This window comes from Nannospalax galili, unplaced genomic scaffold, assembly GCF_000622305.1.
Source record: "Nannospalax galili isolate Female #2095 unplaced genomic scaffold, S.galili_v1.0 scaffold380, whole genome shotgun sequence".
Taxonomy (NCBI): Eukaryota; Metazoa; Chordata; class Mammalia; order Rodentia; family Spalacidae; genus Nannospalax; species Nannospalax galili.
The window spans coordinates 5,916,349-5,932,089 of NW_008348568.1; the positions used below are offsets into that span (position 1 = coordinate 5,916,349).

The following is a 15,741-nucleotide window of genomic DNA, read 5'->3' on the forward strand; positions in this document are numbered from 1 at the left end:
CTCAAATTTTACTTTTTCATTTCATCTAACATAAAAGACAAAAAATATGTTTCTTAAATTTCTGGACTTATTTTGCAAAATAAGGAAAAAGGATATGAGTGTCCTCAGGCAATCTACATGGGCCTCTAAATCATACCTAGTTCTTAGCTTGTTCTATGAATGTTATGCTGAGAGGAAGCACGGCTGGAAAGCAATGAGGAGCTACATAGACTGCTGGTCCTGGACTGGCCACTTGAAAGGTAATCATCTTTAATTAATGATTCTGCTCCTGGGATTTAGTGCATGGAGATAATCAGGTATATGCCCATCGATGTTCATCATAGAATTATACATGAAGGAAAACAGGAAAAGCCCAAAGGACCAATGACTATAATCAAAGAGTATGTGGTTCATCCATGGACTAGGCCAGCAAGCAGCCGTGAAAAATAACACACACAAGAAGTATTTACTGTCATGGGAAATCTCTCACAATATGGCACTGTATGGTCAAAGCACATTGCAGAGCATGTGTATGTGTATCATCTGTCTGTCTGTGCATGCACATACGCACACATTAGAGAAAACAAAGCATATGCTTTCAGAAAAGACAGTATGTATGCAAAAATTAAAAATGTATAATATTTCTTCAATTCTAGATACTATCAATTTTAAGATTCATTGCTCATTTAATATCAAATTTGGATGTAAAGACTGTAATATTAATGAATGTCATATTTTCAAATGTGTTACGATCTTAAAAAAATAGGGTACAATCTACCTTTACTAAAAGGAATAAAGTCACATGATTTCAGTTTAGACAAATTCTATTTTAAGCTTATAGCAAAATAAATGAAGTGTTTAAAACTATCAGTACTGCCTATCTCTGAGCATTTCTATGTTTGCACTTTGTACGGATACAATAGATGTGACAAAAATGGCCAGAACTTGGGTGCTCTGTACTCAGATGACAAGTGGTAAGTGCAATAGGACTAATGTGAAAATAACTATAGCAAAGAGATGGTAAGGAACGAAAAGAACTAGAGATGAAACGATACCAGAGCCATCTTCAAGATGCCTAGTAGAGGGAGAGAGGGACATGAACCAATGCTCAAAGGGAGTTCAAATGTGTGATACTGTCTACGAGTTTGAAATGGTGACAGCAGTCTGTTCTACATGAGGTGAAGTGGTAGAACATTTGTCTACCATATGCCCTGCCCTGGATTCAATTCTCACCATCTTTCTAGGGGTGATACATGAGTTCATTCTTCAAAAGGACCAGAAGGCAGATGTCAGCCCACTAAGGGAAGAGTATTCCACGTGGGAGAAGCATCATGAACAGCAGCATGACCTTTCCTGAGGATGATAAAGCATAGTAGAGTTTGTTCGTGGGGCACCATGAAGACCCATGTGAGATGGTGAGCTTTTTACAGGATTTGAAAATGTTTACAGACACCACAAAGGTATTTTCAAGATTCAGGTGCCAAATGTTGTGAACTTCAAATTTAAGAATGGTTCATAGCACTACAAAGATGCTCAACAACTCTATGAAGTGAGTGGACAGGTATAACTTGGCACTCAGACCCTCTGGTTAAGCATCATCTTATTCCTTTCTTCGATTTCCTGATTCTAAGGAAAGCCTTCCTATGATTGCGATCATTCATAACTCTATTTCATTGTCGGTGTGTTAGGCTTGAGCACCTAGAAGACTCAAAGTCTTTGAAGGAATAGAAAGCAAGAAGGGCCAAATAATCTCAGGGATATATATATATATATCCTGAATTCTCAAAATTTGTTGAGTGTAATTATCTATAAAATATAACAATATCTTCCTCAATCTTAAGTTATGGAGAGGAACATATCTAGATAATAATCATCAGAGCTGTTCATGATGGCAAACTTGCTACACAACTGTGAGGGATTAGCTATCACTTCATAAATCACTAAGAAAAATCAAAAAGAATCAACAATTTGCCTGAAGTTATAGGAAATAGTAAAATGAGGCTCTTAAATCAAATCCTCAACTCTATCCACAGGACCACACTTTCACCTGAAGGCCCCGTGAGGTGGAAAGGAATGGAGAGGTGCCAGAAACATAATGTAGAGGGAAGGGGTCTGGATCTCATCATTGCCCGATCTCATAACTGCATCCATCTATCCATTGTCTAATTGGCTTCTCCGAGACTCATACCATGCAACCACTGGTTACAAAGCCACACGTAAGTCTCTTCTTCCAGTACAAGGGTCACCAGGCCAGGCTTAAGAAGCCACAATCAATGAAGGTTTGCATGACTCATCCTCCCTTCCAGGGACAGGACAGGAGCATCCATCTTTGTTGGCTCTATCCCTAAGCCATATATCAAGATACTGGAGACAGGAGGTACAGATGAAAGTTGTCACTTAGGTTGATGTTGTATGACAACAACGATTAATGGAGTCACACGTGGCCGCCCAGCTTCTGACTTACCTAAGCTCACTAAAGATGCTGACTTCGCAGTTTTGCATGAGCCATCCTCCCGACCCCTTTCCCAACACTGCTTTCAATAGCAGCTTCAGCTGTGCAAGCCTGATTTGGGAGGAAGGAAGGGAAAATGTTTGTTACCCAAATCATCTAGTATTTCTGACGAGGCTACACGCATGCCTTTTGATTCTCTAATTTCTGCTGCTTTTGTTGAATTTGAAAAGTCACTGACTCCCTCAGTAAATATTTTTGAATCACTTCTCGAAGAGTTTGGTATACATTGGTTAAATAAAGCAGACAAAAATCCTTGCCCTGGGGAAGCTTAGGTTCCTGTCATAGAAGACAAGTATTTATAAGCAAATGGTGATGCATGCTGCAGTACGGCCAGTGCTAATGAAAGAAAAACATAGGAGATAATTCTGGGATAAGGGCTCAGGCACACTTTTAATTAGAGCAAAGTTAGAGTCATTGGTAGACTGATGTTGGAGCAAAACCGAAAAGAGATTGAGGGTTGAGTGCATGTCAGAGGGAAGAGTGTTATAAGGAGCAGGAACAGATGTGGCAAAAGACCAAAGATGGAAACGAATGCAAAACCGTATCTGTGTGGTATGAAAAGAAAGCCTGCGGGAGAAGTGGGATTAGCATGAGATCAAGCAGAGACAGGATCAGGATCCCGTGTGACCCTGCAGGCCACACAAAGTCATCAGCTTTGCCTCTGTATGACATGGGAAGTCACTGCTTTAAAAGACTCACCCCAGCTGCCATTGGAGAACAGACAACAGTTTATAAGAGGGAAACACAGGGACCCATGACTATCATACAGGTGAGAAATGATGGCGACTTTGACCAGTGCCAACAGTGGATGGCGGGGAAATGGCCAAATGTTTGGTGTCATATCCCCTTGGCTCTCTGTGGCACACACTCCAATTTGGAGATCTTAAAAGGTAATGTAATCTACATTTTAGTATCAAGGAAATACAGGATTTTAAAGTAGAACTCAAAGGTTGATGGAGATTAAAATTGAGGGTCAGAGACAGAATCCAACATGTTTCCAATGTTTGAGGTCCAACCACTTTGAAAAACAGTGTGTTCCTTGGCTGAGGAAAGAACAGCTCAGGAGGAGCTGGATGGAGAGACCAGTGAGGCCTGGGTCTGAGCACAACATGAGACATTTCAAATTTCAGCAGCTGCTAAAAATACAAGTGAAGATACCCTGAGGGCAATAATGTGTAAGTTCAAGAGAGAAATTTAGACCAGAGACACAAAATAGAGAGTCACAGGATATAGTAATCAGAACCAAAGCGGTGAACGGGGTTACCCAAGGAAGACGTGCAGGTGAGGAAAAGAAGACCCAGTGGGGAGCCTTCAGCCCCCCAGTGGAAGAGACCTGGGAGGAAAATGTAAGAGCAAAGTAGGCTGAGAATCAGCCAGTGCAGCAGGACAAAGCCACACAGATGAGGGAAGCAGTCAGCTGAATAGGTTTGGACAGGGGAAATGACCTACTTAATGCTTCTCAAATAGATGTACCAAAAATGGCCACAACTTGGGTCCTCTGGACTCAAATGACAAGTGGCAAGCCCAACATGTTTAATGTGGAAATAACCATAGTAAAGAGGTGGTAAGGAGTGAGAAGAATTAGAGATGAAAAGATACAGGCGCCACAGAAAGTATTATACTCTATATGTATTAGTGTGTTTCTTCACAAGCCACCGTGTAAGAAAGGTTTCATGAGGTTGTTCAGAAGTCAGCTGGACTGCACTGACTACTGTTACTGTCACAAAGCAATTCTACTTTCAGTTCTAACATATTCCCTATCATTGATTTGGCATATATTATGCCCTATTGATTAATTCATACCACAAATTCTTACTAACACTGTGAGCCAGTTTTCCAAGTGTTGAATTTAGGTGCCAATATGAAGACACATGGCCCAGACCCATTTGTCAAACTTGAAGCCAATCCAAGACTAAGCCTTGTCAGGTGATTGAAAATTCAAACTCCTTTTTTAAAGATTTATTTTTATTTGTGTGTGTGTGTGTGTGTGTGTGAGAGAGAGAGAGAGAGAGAGAGAGAGAGAGAGAGAGAGAGAGAGAGAGAGAGAGAATATGCTACATGTGTGCAGAGGCCTGCAGAGGCCAGAAGACAGTGTCAAATCCCCTGGATTTGGACTCACAGGCAGTTGTGAGCTGCCCAATGTGGTTGCTGGGAACTGAACTTGGGTCAGCTTTAAGGATAGCAAGCACTCTTAACCACTGACCCATCTCTCCAGCCCAGCAATCCCAGTTTCTAAATATGCAAAATGCAAAGGAAAAAACCCAAACACAATCCACAGGCAACCAGGCCAGTAGGCTCCAAAACTCCCATACCTGTTCCCCACAGCCACTGAACTCATTCACCTTTCCTGAAGGAGGCAGAGAATGCAAGCCATCACCAACAGAACAGAAACGATAGCCACACCAGCGTAGCCCCTTTCTGGATCACAATCCATGCTCACACCTGCATGTAAGTTAAACTAAACACCATTATTCGGAAGTGAGCATGGCTGACATCCGGGTCTCGAATGAGGAAGCAAAGGCTCTAGGGAGGTGAAGGGCTTCCCTGGGGCATAGCCAGAAGGAGCTCAGCTGACACTGAAGCCCAAGCCTCCAGATCTGTGTAGTCATCCGTGGTTTGGGTGCCTGGGGGAAGCGCCAAACAGATAAACGGTAAGGAGCCTGCTTCAAAAACAAGGGCAACTATCTAAGGAGAAAGCAGGCAATTGAAGGGGCCAGGAAACAGCTGGGTAGAGACAAGGCACCAAGCTGTAGGAAAAGTTAGCCACTTGGGGACAGAGACCAGGACATAGCATCCCCTAAAGGGGCTCAGGGAGCCCAGACCACATGTGACTGCCTAAAGAAGGGAGAAAGAAGTTTCTCAGTCCTCTGTGACACTACAGAAAACATGCATGTTACACTGACCAGCAGCCCACATTGCCTAAGACTCAGGTGGTCTCTGAGAGGTGGAATTCCAGTCTTAAAACCAAGAAAGTTCCCAATAAAGCATGCTAAGACACTCACTCTGGTTGACCTTCCAGCCATGTTGCTCTCCCCTCTGCTGATCCTAACTCTAATATGGACTTAAGAATGTAGCCCTGGCAGGCTTATGATGAGATTTAAGTGCAAACACCCATAGCAGACCACCTGGCTCTGAGAAGGCATTCAGTAGGTGGTACCTAGCTTATTACTTGTTACTAGTTAATTACTGTTATTGCTAGGGTGCTGTGAAAAGGAGTCTTTTATCACATTCTTCAATGCAGTCTTCTGAGTTCTCCTAGCTATTGTCCTAGCAGCTAGGTTTGAGCCCACTGTCAAGGCTCTCCATCAACACCAGAAACCATGAGAAGCTGAAGCGATGCTGTGTCAGGATCTAGCAAAATCACAATTGCGGCTCTTCGGTACTTCTGCTGTTTCTTGGAAGTTTCTGTAACTCTCAAGTCTCTTATACTCTAGATCAACTCTGCTGCTGCCTCAGTGCGTGCCTCACACTGAGTCTACTGAGTTTCCTAATAGGTGTCCATGAGGCTTCTGACCTGCCTGTTTGTACCAGATTGTACCTACAACCCCTTGCCCACCCAACCATCTCCATCACATTCCCCAGAACATGGTAGGGGTCGTCATCTGATAACATCCCCCTAGAACTCTGGCTCTAAGAATTCCCTCTATGAACACTATGAACATTGATTCAACAGTTTACAGCCTTATTAAAAGCAGAAAGAAATGCAAGCTTATATCAAAACATTTCTCTCTCTCTTTCTCTCTCTCTCTCTCTCTCTCTCTCTTTCTCTGGTAATGAATAGTCTTTATTTGGAGAATGATGAAATTATTCTCAAATTAATTATGATGAAGTTTGACTACCCCTGTCAAGTACACTAAAAGCCATTAAATTGTGTATTATAAATAAGTGAATTATGGACTGGAGAGATAGCTCCATGGTTAAGAGCACTGACTGTTCTTGCAGAGGACCTGGGTTCAATTCCCAGCACCCACATGGCAGCTAACAACCATCCATAAGTCCAGTTCCAGGGGATCCGACATGTTCTTCTGTCCTCTGCAGGCACTGTACAACACAGGTGCACTTACACACATGCAGTCAATATACTCATACACATAAAATAAAAATAATAAATAAGGAAAAATAAGTGAATTATAAGAAATATGAAGCATAGCTCAATAAAATTTCTCTAAAAAAGCTGACACTACAGTCAGCCTTTGAATCTCGGCTTCTCTCCTTGCTGTTCAATCTGGAATATGCTAGCATATATTCTCTGTGACTCAGTGTCCTCATCTGCAAATGTGGTTAAAGCAAGTAGCTATCTAAAAGGGCAGCCAGGAGGAATAATTTCTAAAGTAATGAAGACTTTTCCCAGGATATATAAGCCAGTATGTAAGGTTCTGTTGTCCAGCTCTGAGTTCCATCATACTTAACCATTAAATGGTCAAGTGCCTGATACATAGGAAAGATGATTTCTCAGATGCATGTTTCTGCCAAGTACTGACAGGATCTGAATGTGGGGCATTTCTGTTGCCTGGCTTTAGTCAACCAGACGAAGATATGAAGGGTCAAGAGACCTGAGTTTGAGTCCTCACCTTGTAAGGCACGATCACCTTCACCTCTACCCCGACTCCACTCTCTTAACCCAACAAATGAAACCGCCTTGTACTTCCAACAAACCAACTGGCTGTTTCAAAGACACAATGAGTCACTGCTTACAGATGCCTTTTGAAAACTGTGATCTCTCCCCCAGAAATTGGTTGTGCCCCACACATGGTCCAGGTGCCTCTTGTACCCTTGAAGTCCTATAATACATTCCCATAATTTCAGCTTATTTGCCGATGTACCAAATACTAAAAAAAGGTGAGGACTGACCCCAGAGGAGGAGGAAAGAAAGCTGGGCCCTAAGACCAGTTGATTCTGTTGTGCTCAAGCTGCTGCGAACTCCTAAGTAGTGCTGTTCCTTTAAATTTTGCTACTGGCTAGGGTCACCTAGGAGAAAATTCAACTGTCTGCTCAGTCAAGCAAGCCTTCCAGACCTGGGTGGGAAGATGGAGGTAGGTAGGCCCAGCTGCCCAAACAGCTGAATCTAAAAGACTCTACTGCCATCTACCGACTTTTGGGGGAGTCTATTGGCCAAAAAAAAAAAAAAAAAAAAGGACAGGAAGGTGAGAGAACCTAACAGTTGAAGGGTTTCAACAACCAGTTAACCCGTCCCCTTCTCCTCCAGATGGGAAATCTAAGCCCCAGTACAAAAGGGGGCTGGTCTAGAGGCATGCCACCAGCCCACAAGCTGTCCATCTCCCCATCCACACCAGTTGTGCCAACACACACCTTTTCCATCTGAAAATAAGATCTACAGGCCCATGGCTGTACAAAGCTGGCTACAAAAAGCTTCTGGCAGGTGCCCTTTCCTCTTCCTTTAGTTCCACCTTTTGCCTAGCAGCCCCAGACTGGACTTTCATAGATGCTTCCCTCTCCACCCAGAACACAGTGCCACATGGCCAGCAAAGTTTTTCAATGACAATGCACTGAACCATTCACTTGAAAGTGTTTGCTTTTATTTTTAAGAACATGGAGGGGCTGGGTATGCCGACACACACCCACAATCCCAACACTGAAAGTGAGGCAGGAAAAGCTTGAGTTTGAGGCCAGATTGGGCTATACAGCAAGGCCACATATATGGAGGAGGGGTGTCTGTGTGTGTATGTGTAAAAGACAGACAGAGGGACAGAGACAGACACAGACAGAGAGACAGAGATAGAGAAACAAAGATTAGTGGAGAGGGAGGGCGGAAGAGAAGGAGGGAGGGAAGGGAAGGGAAGGAAATGGGGATAGGGCCTGTTACAAGAAGAAATACTGTGAAATACAAAAAACAAAATAAAATTTATAGCCGTGTATGAAAAAAGCTTATCTCTTTTTCTAATTTGAGGGAACTACTATTTACTAACAGCAAAGAAAGGGCTCCTTCTCTGCCCCTCCAAGATGAAAATGGATGTGACAAAAAAAATACCTTCAAGCAGCTTTCCTGCCCAACTGGCCCTCTACGTGTGTGTGTGTGTGTGTGTGTGTGTGTGTGTGTGTGTGTGTGTGTGCGCGCGCGCGCGCGCGCCATTTTCTCTCCACTTCCTTTTTTTTTTTTTCCCCTATCTAGCCCCACTATTGAACTTGTAATAAACTCCTGCCAGGATCTCCTCTGTTGTTAAGTCCTAAACCCAGGCTGTGGGTTCTCTGCCAAATTGTAACAGCATCCTGCCCAGGGACTCATCCAACAGCTGGGGCATGCTCCCTCGTGATGAATGGCAACAGCCATACTTTGTGCATTGCTCAAGTGTCCCTGGTTGGCTGGCGCACCTGTTGGAGTGCAAACATGGAAGTGTCCTCTCTCTGCATACCACCACCCCCGACCCTGCCTGCACACCAGCTTCATGGCCCTGGCTCCATTTCCTGCAGGTCAGTATCATCATGCTACTTGGCCAGAACACAGTCATTTGGCAAAAGCAAGGAACAGATGTGGAGTCCCAGCCCCAAAAGTGCACCCTCCACTATCCCACCGATACGTGGGTGGCTGAGTGGAGCTATATTAATTGAACAAAGATTGTTAATAAGTAATTATTCCTGAAGACACAACCTATGTCTCTTTTGAAAATATTTGGGGATTTATTTAACCATCACCTAGAAGAAAGCTGGTTAGCCCACTCTTAATCAAACAGAATCATCACCTTTATACCCTTAAAAGAGCTTTTTAAAACTGATTACAACATTTGCAGTCAATTTAAACATGTTAATAAAAGAAAAAAAGGAGAAAATGGAAAACATGCATAGTCCCATCACCTATAAATAGCTACTGTTAACCCTGTATGATCTTCTTCTATCCACTGTACTTCTTTTTTCATTTTTATGCAAAAATGATTTCATACAGAACGCCCCACTGTACATTATCTGTTTCACACAGCAATATATTACAAACACCTTTCTATCACTCTGAGTTCCTATGTGACAGCATTTGCAATAAATATAGAACATCCCATTTACAAATGATTAAAATAAGCTGAAGAAGCTGTGTGTGGTGGCACCTGCCGGTAATCCCAGCACATGAGACACAAGAACATGGGAATTGAGAGTTCAAGGTCATCCTGACCTATATAGCAAGTTCAAAGCAGTCTGAGCCAAGCTACATAGTGAGACCCTGTGGCTGAAGACAGCAGAAGAATTCATGTGTTGAGCAACCAATAGTTAGCTATATTTTAATGTCCATCTCATGTTTTATTAGCATGTACTTTTAAAATTTGTGTGTGTGTGTGTGTGTGTGTTGACGTGTGGGCAGATCACATGTATGAGTATGGAAGCCAGAGGTCAACCTTAGGAATTGTTCCTCAGAGGAATCCCTCACTGTGACCTAAATCTGGGCTTGCAGATTTAGCTAGACTGACTGGTCAGCAAGCCAAAGGGATCCACCTGTTTTTGCCTCCCCAGTGCTGGGATAACAATCTTGTACCACCATGCCCAGTGTTTTACATGGATGCTGAGGATCGAACTCAAGTCTTCATGCTTGAGTGGCAAGCATTTTACCAAACAAGCTATCCCTCCAGTCCCAATATATTAACATGCATTCACTGCATACGTTACTAGGGTTCAACATGATCTTTCCATACATACACATGGCACACACTGATCAAATGTAGCTGCTTTTGCCCCCTTCCCAGTCTGTACTGATCATTAGTCTGCTTTCAAGTTGACTTTCTTAGCTTCCACACCTGAGACAAGACTGCTATACTTGTCTTTCTGTGTCTGACTTGCATAACAATCTCCCGTTCCATCCAGTTTCCTGAAATGACAGGATTTCACTCGTTTCTTATGGCTAAATAATACTCCATGACAAAAATGTCCCACATTATCTTATCTACTCATCTGTTACTGTAGACCACAGCTAATCCTGTATCTTGGTTATGTGAGTCATGCTGTGGTAAACCTGGGCATGCAGTTGCCTTGTGTATGGTAACCTGGCTTCCACTGGATATATACCCAGATCTGGATTGACTGGATCATGTAGTAGATCTATTTTTATATTCTTGAGAAGAGTCCATATTGTTCTCCATAATGTACTAGTTTATATCCCCACCAACAGTGTCAGACATGGTCAGATATGGCTTCTTGCTCTGTCAATAATCTTAAGTGTCAAGGCTGAAAAGAACACTGAACTAGATGTCAGGAGATCTGGGTTGTATTCTCACCTACTCTATCCACTGGCCAAAGAGTCAAGGCCACATCACTTCTCTTATCTGAGCCTCAATTTCTTAATCTATGCACTGTGCTAACACAGCCTACCCTGTCAAGTTTAGTTTAAGCAACAAAAGGAATAATTAGGCTTTGTACAAACTTGGGAGGTCATTGTGACTTCTATTGTAGATCCATCAATGGTGAGTTTTAGCATTTTAAAATACATCCAAGAATTATAAATAGGGAAGGAAATACTGAACCCAACTAATTTTAGAAATAGAGAGATTGACTTCCTGAGGAGTTGGGCAGCTTGCTAAAAGGTTTCACAGTGAATTGGGAATCCAGCTCAAGTCAAAAGCCAGTGTCTGAGCCTGGCGTGGTGGAGCACGCCTTTAATCCCAGCACTCGGAAGGCAAGAGGCAGGCGGATCCCAGTGAGTCCAAGGCCAGCCTGGTCTACGTAGTGAGGTCCAGGACAGCTGGGGCTACATGGAGACCCTGTCTCAAAAAGACCACCCCCCAAAAAAAAACACAGCCAGCGTCTGAATTCACAGGACAATATCCCTGAAATGAACCACCTTGAGAGTGATCAAAGGCTCAAATGTGCCCTCATACATGTTAAAGGCAATTCAGTTCTTTTCTGTTTATTTCAGTTCAATAACGATAAACTGGTTGTTCACCATTTACCATCCCAGCTCTGAAATTTCTCTTCAACTTCTTTCAACTATGTTTTCTACAGGAAAAAGGGCTGCCTGAAAAGAATAAGAAAAATAAGGATTTGGAGCTCAAATTTTGCATATGCTGGGTGAGATGCATCAGACTCCAGAAACAGCTTTCTCCAGACTCTGACCTGAAGTGGTCTGGACAATTGATCACATCCCAGGAATTTGGAGAGATGCCTGCACAGGGAAAATTAGTTACAGAGTCTCAGAGTGGTGCTGCCTGTCACATGAAAGTCACTGCCAGCTTGGAACTGATCACAAATTCCTGCCTTCTGACTGGTGTTTCAGATGCCTGTGGGCAGTCACCAAAGCAACAAAAGGAAGTCAGGAGGCAGGGGCATTCCAATGCCCTGCGTAAGGCCCGCGATCACGAAAAAGGAGAACTCTAATGCTCAGCCAGGCCTTGCTTCAACAGTGTGGTTTGAGCAAAAATATCAAGTTCAATTTGCCCCCACTAAAAGAATTTATTTAACAGCACAGGGATTCTTACACTCCATCTACAACTTTTCTAAACTGTTCCTATGGCATAAACAAAAGTGATAGGGTTTCTTACATATACATCAGGTTCCTGTATATACATCAGGTTTCTAAAAGCCTATTATATGCTGAGGACCGTGCAAAGAGTTCTGCATGCCTTGACTCATCTGGTCCTTATATGTAGCCTCAGGAGGAAGACGCTGTTAACACTATGACAGCCAAAGGACTTATACTCAGATGGTTAAGGAACTTGCACAAGGTCAATAATCAGTAACAGCAGACAAATGTAACTCAGTATTGTATGACTCTAAACCCCTGGCTCTAAACAAATTGGATAAGTAGAAAACAGAGTGACTTTAAAATAATGGGTGATGGTTAAGCGTCTGGATTCTGTTTTCTTAATTCCAAAGTCCTGTCATATAAGAGCCCTCCCATGCTGGAGCAATGGCTCAGTGACTAAGAGTACTTGCTTCTCTTCCAAAGAACCTGTTTCGGTTCCCAGCATCCACATGGCAGCTCACAACCATCTGTATGTTCCACTTCCAGGGGATCTGATGCCCTCTTCTGGCCTCTGCAGGTAACATACACTCACCAGGAACTCAGGTAATACACATCCATATATGCAGGCAAAACACTCATATATATATAAAATAAAAATAAATAAATCTTTAAAAAAAAAATCACTCCTTTATCCGTGTAGGATGCATTCCACAATTTCCAGGACGTCTAAAACTGAAGACAGCACTGAGCCCTATACACTAGCACTGAGACCCTCAATAGTCAGTCTGATGATCTAGCCAACTAGCAAATGATTAATGAGGGGTAGCATATCAGTGTGGATATACTAAACCAAAGGATAATTCAAATCCCAGGAGGGATGGTGCAAGGTATCATCATACTCGGCTGGAAAGATGGCTCAGTTGGTAAAGTACTTGCCTTCCAAGTGTAAAGGCCTGAGTTCAACTCTACAGAACCCATGTGGTATTACATGCCAATAATCCACACAACTGTGAGATAGGAGACAGAGACAAGCAGATCTGGAGGCTCATGGGCCAACTCTCCTGGCCAATATGGCAAAGCCACAGCAAAAGGTAGAGCACCTGAGGACCAACCCTCAAGGATGTCCTCTGACCTACACACACACACACACACACACACACACACACACACACACTTAAATAAACATACTAGAGTTCCATGGCCGGGAGTATCAGAGCAGTGAACTCTTCAAATCAGCAACTTTTAGAAGTGGCCGCAAATAAAACTACATTACAAAAAAAATGGCAAACAGAGTGGAAAGAGTTAAGTAGTTGAAGAGGCAGAGGCCGAAGAATCTGTGGTAGAGAAAGTACTGGGTTGACGTGTGGTGAATAGGAAGATGGAGTATTTCCTGAAGTGGAAGGGATTTGCAGGTGCTGATAATACATGGGAATCTGAAGAAAATTTAGAATGTTATTGAAGAGTTTTTGAAACATTTTTTATTTCTCAAAAAAAAACTGGTAAATAAAAAGATGGTAGAAAAAGAAAAGTCTTTACCTGACAGGGAATGTGATGATAGCAAATCAAAGAAGAAAAGAGATGCTGCTGATAAACCAAGAGGCTCTGCCAGAGGTCTTGATCCTGAACGAGTCATTGGTGCCACCAACAGCAGTAGAGAACTGATGTTTCTCACGAAACGGAAAGATTCAGATGAGGCTGACTCGGTGCTGGCCTAAGAGGCAAATATCAAGTGTCCTCGGATTGGAATTGTGTTTTATGACTTGGCATCCTTGTCCAGAAGATGAAGTTCAGTAACTGTCTGCAGTTTCTCTATATATTTATACACTTGGTTTTTGAATTCCTAGTGGGAAAAAATAAATGTTCTAATGAAAATCAAGTTTGATATGTTGGTTTTGAAAGTATTGCTAGTTATTGGGGGGTTGGGGTTTTGTTTTGCATTAGAAAGCACCGGTTACTTTGAGCAAATAAAAGCTTTCTGTACTTGCTTCCTCTAAAAATAGGATATTTGATGCCATGGTGTGTTTCCTCTGCATTGAAAAGCAGCTTTTTCTATAACTGTTTGGGTAATTTCCCATCCATTATTCGGTTAGAACTTATCTTTAACTGGATGAAAGGGGCTATTATGATTTTGTTTCAGTGTGTATATGTATAAGATACTTAATGTGACAGGTTTTTTGTTTTTTTTTAAATAATTCACCAAAACGAAAACCATGGGTAATATACATGTTGATGAGATTCTATCATTGTGAACAACCAAAGAAATCATTACAGTTCAGTTAAAATTTTTCCTGAAACCACAACCTTTCAAACAAAATAGATGATTATGTACTTAGTTGGACAGTTTAGGTTGGATAATTTTAAAAATCAGCCACATCAGAATTCATGTATAATATCACATAAATGCAGTAGTTTATTTTCAAAATTTGTTACTACTAACCCAACTCTTCCACACAGACAAGGAAACTGGACAAATAGTGGTTTGTTTTAATTAGCTAGTAAGACTTAAATGGACATATGAAGGTTCCTCTAGTGAGCCTTTCCTTTACAGAAAATTGGAATCTGTGTACTGGAAGGTTATGATTCATGGAATATCTAAGATAGCTCATGGAAATGTAATTATGCCTAGAGATGTTGACAATTTAGGACTGCTGACATGAATGAGTGAACAAAATTTGGTAATATAAATTATTAACCTGCATGCTTTTTCTTAACCTTGACTCATTCCTTTCTGGTAGGATTAATTTTTTTTAGTATTGGGGTTACTTGTTCAATAGCAGCCAGGAAAAATAACTTCGTAGTCTCAGAATCTTATCCAACTGTGTATTATTTACTTTATTGTAAATAATGCTGAACAGTGGTCAATAAATAGTTTTATGTTCGTATATATACATACAGATACAGATACAGATAAATACACACATGATACTCAGAATGACATGTAATTTAAAACCTATAAACTGTTTATTTCTAGAATTTTCCTTCTAATATTTTAAGACTCCTATTGACTAACACCAGAAATAACATGGAATTACTTATTACTAAGTCACCCATTGCAATGTTTTATGGTTGCAGGCTTTAAAAGTCTTCCATAGAACTAGTCGACCTAGGAGGGCAAGGAGCAAAAAGTGTCCTTTATGTCCCTCTGACCAAATTATTATAGGCCTCAAAGTATGTCTGTTAAACACCCAAGAAGGTTAATTCCACCAGTCTGGTATTTTTAATTACTGTGTGTCATGTAGATAAATCTTGGGCAAAGACCAGTTGTTCTCAGATAAACCTTACCTAGACATATATTTCTTGATCTGCTATGTATAATTTGTCGGAGTAATGTGGTTCCCTCTGGTTTTTAAAACTAGCTAGGCATTATTTATTTCTCACATTGTCTCACCCCTCCATCATGGTTTCCGCAATTAAAGTGACCCCATTTTCCCCCCTTTCTCCCTTAACAAATCCCTTCTCCTATGGTCCTACCTCTCTTGAGTTCCTTCTTTCCCTTCATCCTCTAGGTTCCTTGTATACCCTTCCCTCCCCGCTCCCTTAAACTAACCCATTTTTATCCCTAGCTCCCTTATTAACACCTATTTCCTATGGTTCTTCTCTTTCAGATTCTTTCTTTTCCTTTACTGCCCTGGAAGGTTTTCATTATCCTGGTTCCTGTAGTTATGTCTGGGTACATACTCACTTATCAGGACTTGGTTCTAGAACCCACATATGAGAGAGAACAAACTTTTTTTTTATGAGTCTGTGTTACTTCACTCAGTACAACAGCCTAGTTCCATCCATTTATTTGCAAATTTCATGATTTCGTCTTTCTTTATTGCTGAGTAAAACTCCATCATATAAATGAACCACATTT

The 15,741-nt window shown here is 41.7% G+C and overlaps 1 pseudogene; it reads left to right on the top strand.

The window, feature by feature from the left end:
• The first annotated feature begins 13,082 nt into the window (after positions 1 to 13,082).
• On the top strand, positions 13,083 to 13,679 carry LOC103743934 (annotated as a pseudogene).
• The last annotated feature ends 2,062 nt before the right edge of the window (positions 13,680 to 15,741 follow it).